Below are 11,060 nucleotides of genomic sequence, written 5' to 3' on the forward strand. Positions count from 1 at the left end.
TAGCATTGGCTCTCTTAGGCTCGCCTCATTTACTACAAATTTAGGTTTTTATTGAAATCTTAGAAAATAAACCTTTGACTCACAATGATTTCAGAAGCTTCAAGACCTTTTAGAATTGCACCTGCAATTTCTGAACCTGGGTACATTAATATAAAGAACCAAAGACTCCATGTAGAGAGGTTGAAAGACCCTATGAGGAGAAATGTTCCCCTCACAGCCTGACTCCATCTGCACTTCCTCTGGGGTTTATTCAGGATGATTTAAACCTGGACTGAGTGCTCTAAAGTGTGAACAATGTTCTGAATATCAGTTGAGGGTGTAATTCTATTGATTTTTATTATTTCTAAACAGTGCTAAATTCCTTACCCTTAACATACATAGAAGTTGTAAAACAGGTCAGATTAATATTTATTACGTTTAATAATGCTACACATTCCGAATACAACCCCAGACCCATACTGCTCAACCCTAAAGTCTCTCCAGGTGCAGTGACTTGAGGCAGCAGCAGATTCCCTTGTCAAAGAGGAAGTTATGTGCGATCAGCTGAGTCACCCCATTGAGGAAGTCACACGTGTCATCATCATTAACTGAAGGAGGCGAGGCAGGCAGGATGAGTCATGATGGGGAGAGAGAGAGATGGTTTATAACACTACAGAGAGGAAGGGGAGAGTGTGACAGACAGTCCCGGATGTTCCGTGGTTGATTGATTAGGTGATAGAGGTATAGAAAGAGATGGAGGAAAGCTGATTGATGAGAGAAACCCAGGCAATGTTCTGTGACTTGTTCTTCAGTGCTCTCTCTCACTCTCTCTCTCTACACACACGCACACACATGCCAACTGAAGGTCAATATTGATTATAATTGTTCAGTTTGGCATATCAACAGCCTTCTCTCCATTCTTGATACAATGAAATAGAAATTATACATTTAATCAACTCTGTACCTACATGTAAAATGCAGAGAGTGAGAAGGAAATTGTAAGAGTATCCTTATAGGCAGTGTGCAATGAAGTTGTCTCCAGAACATGACTAGCAATTACATTTACCCTTGGAAAAGCATGCGCACGTAATCAGGCTATGTTTAAACTCCTATCCAGTGGAGGCACGAGGTTAATTAGTGTACATGGCTGAATCAGCCATGCAGGAAGCTCAGGAATCATGTTTGTTCAGAAACATGACAGTGTAGTGTCCACGGATAATGCTCACATTAAGTATTTCTTCAATTACACCGCCACCCTTTACACTGCCGTGATAAACAGAGTACACTCGCTACACCTCTACTCACCACCCACCTTTCTCTCTCTCTCCCTCTATTGTTTTCTATATGTCTTTCTCTCTCACCCTCCCCTCTCTCTCCCTCCCCTTCTCAAGCACAAGCACAAGGTACACACTTCCCCCCTCTCACTCGCGCATTATCTTTCCCGGAAATTGCATTTCCAGCACAGCTAGGGCCCATTATAAAGAGGGAGTGACATGCTGTAACCTTTTTAAAAAGCTATTAGTGATGCACCTGCCCCTCCCCCTCCCAGCATCCCTCTCCACCCGTTTCTCCCATCAGCCCACTCTGACCCCCCCTCCCCTCCCCCTTTCCCAGCATCCCTCCCTAACCCTTCCTCCCATCAGCCCACTCTGACCCCTCCTCCCTTCCTTACAGTGTCAGTAATGTTATTAGCCTGTTTCTACACCCATTACCCTGATCTAACCAAACCCCTGGCCTGCAGCTGCATAGGGAGCAGGGTACTGGGTGTACTGATAAATAGGTTTTGGTGGAAAAGACGGGTAGAGAAAGAGCGAGAGAGAGAGGCTCCCTGGCAATCAATAAATGTAAACAATGAACTGTCTATCTCTCCATCCCCCCCAACCGATTCCTAGCTATCTAAACACAAACAGCCAGTGTAACACCAGAGCACGCATCAAACATAACACAAAGGCTCCTAGAGGCAGCAGCATGCGTACCGCAGCTCAGTACACAGCATCAGCACAAGTACATACGGATCTGCTGTTGTTGCTGCACAGTCATGTTGTAACAGACTGCAATGGACCACTGGCCAATTACGAGAGCGATAAAAGGCAGGGCAGGGGGGAATGAAGAGCCATAGTGAGTGAAGAGGATGTTGAGACAAGCCAGACGCACCGACGGACAGAGACCAAATCCAATTGCATGAGCTGGTTCCAAGAAGTGGGAACAGAGAGTGGAATTGAAACTGCGAAACGAGGAAGAGGAGGAGCAGGGAAGGATAGTTTTGTGTAGCAGGCGGAGCTACAGTCAAGAGCCCAGCAGCCCTTAGAGACAGTGTCACTGTTCTGTCCCACACCACCCTGGAGGGCATGATGCTGCACTCACTTCACCCCACTCACTGTCTGTGTGATGGAAACACAACAGTTTTACAGTTAACATATTGACCCACCCATGGATGAGAATGAGCAGTAGCTGGAAGTAATGTGTGGATTCATCCTCCTCACATTTCCCCAGTGTCTCTGGAAGTTGGCTTAAAGGCTTGAGTCACTCTCAGCCAGTGAGGCACTCTGCTGTCCCTACCTCCCACTCCTCCATCTCTCCCTCCTCTATCCCAGCCAGCGCCGCTGACACCCAACCCCACAACAGACGCCCTGCTGATCTATACCATGACATCATCAGCGTGAGCCACCATCAGAGCCTGTGGGAGAGACGGTGACCTGAGGGAATGAGATGCCTCTCTCTGCCTGCTGTTAATCTAACTGATGGCAGGATCAGGACCTCATCACTTACACACACACACACACACACACACACACACACACACACACACACACACACACACACACACACACACACACACACACACACACACACACACACACACACACACACACACACACACACACACACACACACACACACACACACACACACACACAGAAAGACAGAGGGAGAGGGAGAGGGAGAACACAGTATGGGCTCGTTGCCCATGAGCACATGCTGTCAGAGGAATCTTCTTGGTGTGATTAGTTATGTCCTAAAACTGAACATGCATCCACTAAGGACTAGAGATTGTTAAGGTGGAATCCCACTACATTGGTACTATCAATACAATACTCTTACAGAACAGGAAAGAGAAAAGGGTACAGGGTACTTCCTTAGTCTTATGTATTTGGTGAAAAGCAAAAGTGTTTGATGGGATGACAGGTGGGAACAAAGGTGCTCTTGTGACTTTGCACACTGACGACAAACAGTGTCTGTTGTCTGAACTCTGAATGCAGGAGGAAACATCGGAAGCATCAACCAACCAACCACAGACCCAGCTGGGGCTCTGCATAGGAACGTCCCTTGTCAGGCTACCAGCCAGTCAGGAAGTGAACTCAGGACAGAGGCCTGAGTTCCTTCCCTCCCTTTCTCTCTTCCTTGAAGTCATCTCGGATCCAATGCAGTTGGACCGGTGTAAACATGGATTGGTTGATATTTCCATGTCAAGAGACAGCAGGTAAATTGCAATGTGAGTCCATACCTCATGCAGTACCTCTAGCCGATCACGGACCAGACAGACTGTCAGGGTCTCTGCGGGATCCACTTCCCATCTAGAGTCTGGGCATCTGGAACCAAGTAGTGGTGCTGGAAGCCTGGCCTACAGTGGGCGCGGAGTGGGTCTGTCTCCCCAGGGGCTGGAACTCAAGTCTGGCTGGGAGTAGTGGGGAGGCTCCTGTGGGAAGAAGGCTCCACAGTTGTAGGCAGAGCCAATGAGAGGAAGAGAGGAGGAGGTGAGCAGCAGCAAGCAACACACCTCATTCTCAACTGAACATTACACGTCTTTGCCCCTGTGTGTGTGCATGTCTTTCAATACAATTTCCTCTGTCATTTCAGCTGGGGGTAAATGTCAAGAAATACTCCAAGTAAGATGTTCCTGTAGGGGCCCTCTGAAGACATTTCAGGGGAATGGTAGACAGCCAATAGGCTGCCTTATCCCTCTTCAATCTAACCATCCTACATTTGACTATGTGATAGAGCAAACTGAAGTGTTGCTTTGAGTTCAGTCCTCTCTGCTGATTGTGTTCAGAGTGAATGGGCTTGACTTTGAGTTCCCCCCAGAGCAGGTGGCGCCACTGGCAATGAGGCAAAAGGGGCTTTGATTTCTAAGCCAGTGGCTCAGTGCATATTCAAACTAGCCCTTTTGTTTGTGTTGCTCCCAGCCCTGAGTCAGACAGACATGCAAGGAATACAAATCAGACCTTTGTCAGGAGCAGTTAACCTGGCTCTAAATATAGCTGCCCTGGCCGGTTCTGGGAGAGACGGAGCACAGGGAAGAGAGGAGGAGAGGAGTGGAGAGGAGGAGACAGAGAGCAGCGTGGAGCTCTCTGTGGGGCTGCTGCTCGTTGCTCTCTTTCTCTTTCTCTATATCTCTCTTTCTCTCTCTTCTCTCCCTGAACTAGAATATGGAGGAAAGTGTAAGAGCAGAAACTACATGGAGCAATGACTGATGTGCTGTACTGATGTATCCAGCTCTGTGTGTGTGAAGGGACGTGCGCGTGCGTGAGTGAAAGAGAAAAATAGAGTGAAGGAGAGAGGAGGTAATGGGAAGCAGATTGACAAATGAAAGATAGGGAGAGTCTGTTTAATAAAGCAGCAATCTGGAGGGAGCGAGGGAGCGAGGGAGCGAGGGAGCGGGAGAGAAGGAGAGAAGGAATGAGAAATGTGCTCATTCCAACAGGGATCTGAGGAGACTGCAAAAGAGGAAAGAGAGGGGAGAGGGGGAGAGTCAGACAGAACAGAACACAACAGGACGGGCGGGCAGTTCGAGGCATACAGGACTCCTGTTCAGTACTCAGCTGTCCTCGCCCGGCCATTTGGAACTGCACACACCACAATGCCATTGCCTATGCATATTTAGTCTCTTGGGTAGCAGATAAGAAAAGTGGAAATTCTCTTCACAAAAAAGATAAAATATATGTTTTTAGGCATAGATTTGAAATAAAACGTTTACTTTTTGCCTTCCATTGTGTAGTCAGATTTATTTGAGCCTCTGACAGTTTCACTTCAGAAATATTCATTTGTATCTCTAATAAATTGTGACAAAATAAACAATATCAACTGATTGACAGACAAAATCCATTGCTATATTTTTAAATGGCAGATCTACAGGCCAATGGGGAGCTGTGGAATAGCCAGATGCATAGAGCGCAGGCTATCCATGGTGCAGGCCTGTGTTATCCCCCAGAGGATGAGGATGGTTTGGGGAGATTTGGTAAGCAGAGATCATAGAATTGAAGCTGTCTGTGTATAAATGCCACACCTGGAAATCCCGTGAGATTAAATTAGAGTGGATACAACCCATCTCTGAGATGTCACTGTCACTCACCACATAGCCTACTGTGTTCTTTAGGCAACATGGAGTGACCACTGTATAGGACTCTGCATGCACTAGCAAGACATATGCACTCATTGCAATGATATATCCATCATAGCCTCATATGTTCTGTATGTTATCCGTTATTTAAAAATGATTGGGAGTCCCATAGGGCAGTGCACAATTGGCCCAGCGTCTTCTGGGTTTGGCCGGGGTAGGCTGTCATTGTAAATGAGAATTTGTTCCTAACTGGCTTGCCTAGTTAAATAAAGGTTAAATACACATTTAAAAAATTAGGTCTTTATTAAGATATATTTAAATATTCTTTATTAGTCCTATAATTTATGTATATGTTTTAAAGTATAGTATACCCAGCATCTAGGTAACAATTTTCTGGCAGCCTTCATTTTATTTGGCCCCCATCTTTTCTCAGCAAAAAGACAATCTTTATTTAAATTGTTTACATAGACTGTAAAATCACCAGGAAATCAGATCAAAGTGATTTTAATTTAGGAAGACTGTTCCCAAGTACTCCCACGTATAAATAGAAAGGCATTTGTGATCGTATCCCACCCAAGGTAATCAAGTTTTGAAATAAATAAAAAATTGGTCAAATACTGTTTTATCTGTTTTGGATTCTTGCGGTCAATTTCCAGTGTATAAATGATGTATAACTATGTTCAGGCACCCCGACCATACGCTCAAGGAAACATTTATGATCCCTGTTTTATAACCATGTTGTAGCGCAAGGGCGAGGTGGTGCATGAAATTATAACAGAAATCTCGATCAGTCTGCCCTGAGTCTAAATTCAGGACCATCTGTAATTTTAAGTTACAAGTAATTAACGCATACCACGGTCATGTTTAGGGCAAAACGGCTCAAAGAGGGAGGTCTCTTAGCAACATGGCACTGGTGTAATTAGTGTCCCTGATGTGCAGTTTTATAATTCGACCACTTTTCTGAAGGTTACATTTGAATAATTGTCCTGCATTTTTAGCACCATTGTTTAATGTGGTTATTAATACAATGAAGGCAGTTGATTGATTACAATAAAATGGTAGGCATTAGACTTCACTGGATTATTATCATTATTAGGCTATTATGACACAATCACAGTCATCACCAGCTCTTTTTGGCACTTATAACTCTCATTATCTTGATCCGCACGCTATGCATCATGATGATGTGTGAGCATGAATGTATTTCTCTCCCTCCGCCTCGCCCCTTTGACCACGTTTGAATCTCAACAATGGGAGGTTAGAAGCGAGATAGAATCAGAGAGAGAGAGAGAGACAGGCATAGAGAAAGAGAGACAGAGTGAGCGAGAGAGAAATACAAGAGATAACGAAGGAAAAAGGGTGTAAGCGTGTGGCTTCTGCCTTTCGGATCTTTCTTCTTTTTTTTCTAAAAGGGAGAGGCATTGGGATGGAGTATCTAGAGAGCGGGAGAGAGAGAGTTGGAGGGGGCGTTTCTCCTGGCTATGATTATCAGATATTTCCAATACATTGTCAACATCGTGTCGTCTACTTGAGTGGGGGAAACTGACAGGACTAAAAACAATTGGTGAGTATATGACATCTGCATGTAATATTTGGTAATGCTTTATATTTTCTTCTCTTGCCGACAAAATACCCCAGTGGTTTACAATTACGAAACCCACGAGTATTTAGATTGGTTGAAATTATCATATTTTTAACCAAACATTTGTGATAAATTGATCTTCATTGATACAGTAAGGAACGGTACTCTTAACTGGTTGCTACGTAGGCTACACGTGATGGCAAATAGTTGTTTGGCCATGGTAAAGGATAGCCCTCCATCATCAAGTGGAAAAAGCGCTGAGTGTTTGAAACGCATCACAAAGCCAACAGTGATAGCACTGACTTCTCAAGCTATGTTATTCCATTTTACTTATCTGAAATGTAATTGTTTGATCTCAAATTCTCTTATGACAGGACCGACTGTTTTTGTAAAGGCTAGTCTATGCATTCAGAGATAGACCACGTGACTTGGTAGACTACCTTGTACTAAATTCGTATTCCTCAATAGACAGCTCGAGCTGTCACGAGCGACTTTATGAATGCATGTTGAGAGTGAGGCCTAGTGTATTGCCAATGATTTACTTTTACCATGTCGGTTTGTTTTTACAGTAGATTCAAGTTATTGTTTGTGAATAGATAGATATAGATACAACACTCAATAACCTAAACCTTTGGAAAAGTTAGCCAACTAAAATTAGATATGAAACTATTTTGATCAATAGGCCTACAGTTTAAAGTGTTGCTTGTTTGTGATTTTTGGGCTCTATTGGGCCCTTTGTTTTTTAAAGGCTTGTCATTTGGTTTAAAATAATGCCACAAATGAAACAGGACTATCCATATTGAATATGTGTAGCAGGTGGCAATCCAATGCACAATGCAATACACAGTTGAATGATATTCATTCACCTAAAACGTAACACTATATTTAGTCTTAAAGCTAGAATCCTTAATTGCTACATCATTTGTTTTTATTTTAAATTAATGATATATACCCATTGCACAGGAGGTTGCTGAGGGGAGGATGGCTCATAATAATGGCCGGAACAGAGCGAATGGAATGGCATCAGACACATGGAAAACACTTATTCTGCTTCAGCCATTACCAAAAGTCTGTGCTCCCCAATTAAGGTGCCACCAACCTCCTGTGACCCATTGATTCTCTAAGAATGTAACTCATAAATGCCTCATGAGCTTCAACTGTAGTAGTGCCTACCCCATCAGAAACCAAAATATAAGCTTGTTTTACTCCATGTAAACAAACACCGTATAGCAACAAAAACACAAAACATGGTTAAAACTATCATTTTGATATCATGGCTGGTCAGCCCTTGCATCCATAGCTCTGACTATGAATTTGAGAGTGGTAACATTTCCCAAAGCCCATCCCTCAACTTTTTACCAAAACTGAGGTGGCGTGACTGCTTTGTTATTGTTTCAATTAGGTATTCAAGCTTTTAAAGAAATACTTTTTTTTTTGCCGCTACACGGTTAACGTCATTTCTTTAAAAAGAAAGGGATTGATGTGTCAGTTGTATTTTTCCACAATCTTATTTAGAGTTGAATGATCATCTTTATAAACACTGTAACTATTTGCATTTGTCCTGCATACGTTTTTTGGGTTGTGAATTGTCTATATCGCTTGATCACTATTTGTAAGTATCTCAGTCTCTATGTTGTATATTTAAATGAACTTCTTTGAGGCAGGCAAGGTATTTTGTTTCTGTCAATCAATCAATTTTAGCCCATCAATAAAACGTCCGAGGTTTATCTTATAGGTTTACCCGCTAGTGAGATACATAATTCAATAATGTGTGAATTATTACTCGAATGTCAGTCATATGAGCTTGGGACACATACTGCCTAGAGACTAAATTGGATTGAATTAGTAGCATTTGCAGGGAACATTGTGAATGTGTGTGTGTGTGAGCGTGCAAGTGTGTGTGTTTGCGCATGTGTGTATATGCATATGCATGTGGACTGTGTGAGCGTGAGTGTGTGTGTCAGTCTCAGTGTGCAGTCAGTTTGCCCATAGGCACACCGGCCAGCATGAACTCCCTGAACTCAACCCTTGTCCATTAAATTCATATTGATCAAGGAGCAGAGAGAGACATAGAGTTCCGTCACCTGTTTTTGGACTGGGCTTGAAACTGTGAGTGTACCTCCTCTAAGGAAGGAGATGAGAACAGAGAGGAATAAAAGAAACCAAGGGAAAATAGAAAAGGAGAGGGAAATTGACAAGTGTGTCTGTTTCTCTAAAAGCCAAACAAGCGGGACATCCATTTAGTAAACCAGCACAGATCTCTCCACTGGGAGCTGTCCTTGGTTCTGATCTGTGCTCCATCCTTCCTCCATCCCTTCCACCTTCCCCAACCTCCCCCAACAGCTCCCATTCCCCCTCCCCCACCCTGCTAATTGACAATCTCAGCCTCTCCATTTGGCAAGCAGTGCGTGTGGGGTGGAGGGGGGGGGGGGGGGGGGGGGGGGGGGATAGGGATATCCTCAGAGGGCCCTGAACATACCATGTTGGGAAAAGGCGAGAGAGGGGAGGATCAAAGCAAAATCATATCAAATTTTATTGGTTGCATACACAGATTTGCAGATGTTATTGCAGGTGCAGCGAAATGCTTGTGTTTCTAGCTCCAACAATGCAGTAATACCTAGCAATAAATAAATAAAAACAATAATCCAGAAAAAATTATTAAGAAATATCAGAACGAGCAATGTCAGAGACATGAATATATGCATATTGTGTGTGTATGTATGTATGTATATATATATATAACTGAACAAAAATGTAATGTAACATTTAACCATTTCAAAGGTTTTACTGAGTTAGAGTTCATATAAAAAAAATCAAAAATCAGTCAATTGAAATACATTCATTAGGCCCTAATCTATGGATTTCACATGACTGGGCAGGGGTGCAGCCATGGGTGGACCTGGGAGGGCATAGTCTCACCCACTTGGGAGTTAGGCCCACCCACAGGGGAGTCAGGCCCAGCCAATCAGAATGGGGTTTTCCCCACAAAAGGGCTTTATTACAGACAGAAATACTCCTCAGTTCCATCAGCTGTCCGGGTGGCAGGTCTCAGATGATCCCACAGGGGAAGAAGCCGAATGTGGAGGTCCTGGGCTGGCGTGGTTATACGTGGTCTGCGGTTTTGAGGCCGGTTGGACGTACTGCCAAATTCTCAAAAAGGAGAAAGAGCTGCAAAACCTGGACCCGTACAAATCAGCTGGGTTAGACAATCTGGACCCTCTCTTTCTAAAATTATTCGCCACCATTGTTGCATCCCCTATTACCGGTCTGTTCAACCTCTCTTTCGTATCGTCCGAGATCCCTAAAGATTGGAAATCTGCCGCGGTCATCCCCCTCTTCAAAGGGGGTGACACTCTAGACCCAAACTGTTATAGACCCATATCCATCCTGCCCTGCCTTTCTAAAGTCTTCGAAAGCCAAGTTAACAAACAGATCACGACCATTTCAAATCCCACCGTACCTTCTCCGCTGTGCGATCCGATTTACCGAGCTGGTCACGGGTGCACCTCAGCCACGCTCAAGGTACTAAATGATATCATATAACCGCCATCGATAAAAGACAGTACTGTGCAGCCGTATTCATCAACCTGGCCAAGGCTTTCGACTCTGTCAATCACCTTATTCTTATTGGCAGACTCAACAGCCTTGGCTTCTCAAATGACTACCTCGCCTGGTTCACCAACTACTTCTCAGATAGAGTTCAGTGTGTCAAATCGGAGGCCCTGTTGTCCGGACCTCTGGCAGTCTCTATGGGCAGCTCATGCTGCTGGTGATTCCTTGATCCACCTCTATGCAGACGACACCATTCTGTATACATCTGGCCCTTCTTTGGACACTGTGTTAACAAACCTCCAAACGAGCTTCAATGCCATACAACACTCCTTCCATGGCCTCCAACTGCTCTTAAACGCTAGTAAAACTAAATGCATGCTCTTCAACAGATCGTTGCCCGCACCCGCCCGCCCGACTAGCATCACTACTCTGGACGGTTCTGACTTAGAATATGTGGACAACTACAAATACCTAGCTGTCTGGCTAGACTGTAAACTCTCCTTCCAGACTCATATTAAGCGTCTCCACTCCAAAATTAAATCTAGAATCGGCTTCCTATTTCGCAACAAAGCTTCCTTCACTCACGCTGCCAAACATACCCTCGTAAAA

This window comes from Salvelinus fontinalis, chromosome 2, assembly GCF_029448725.1.
Source record: "Salvelinus fontinalis isolate EN_2023a chromosome 2, ASM2944872v1, whole genome shotgun sequence".
Lineage (NCBI taxonomy): Eukaryota > Metazoa > Chordata > Actinopteri > Salmoniformes > Salmonidae > Salvelinus > Salvelinus fontinalis.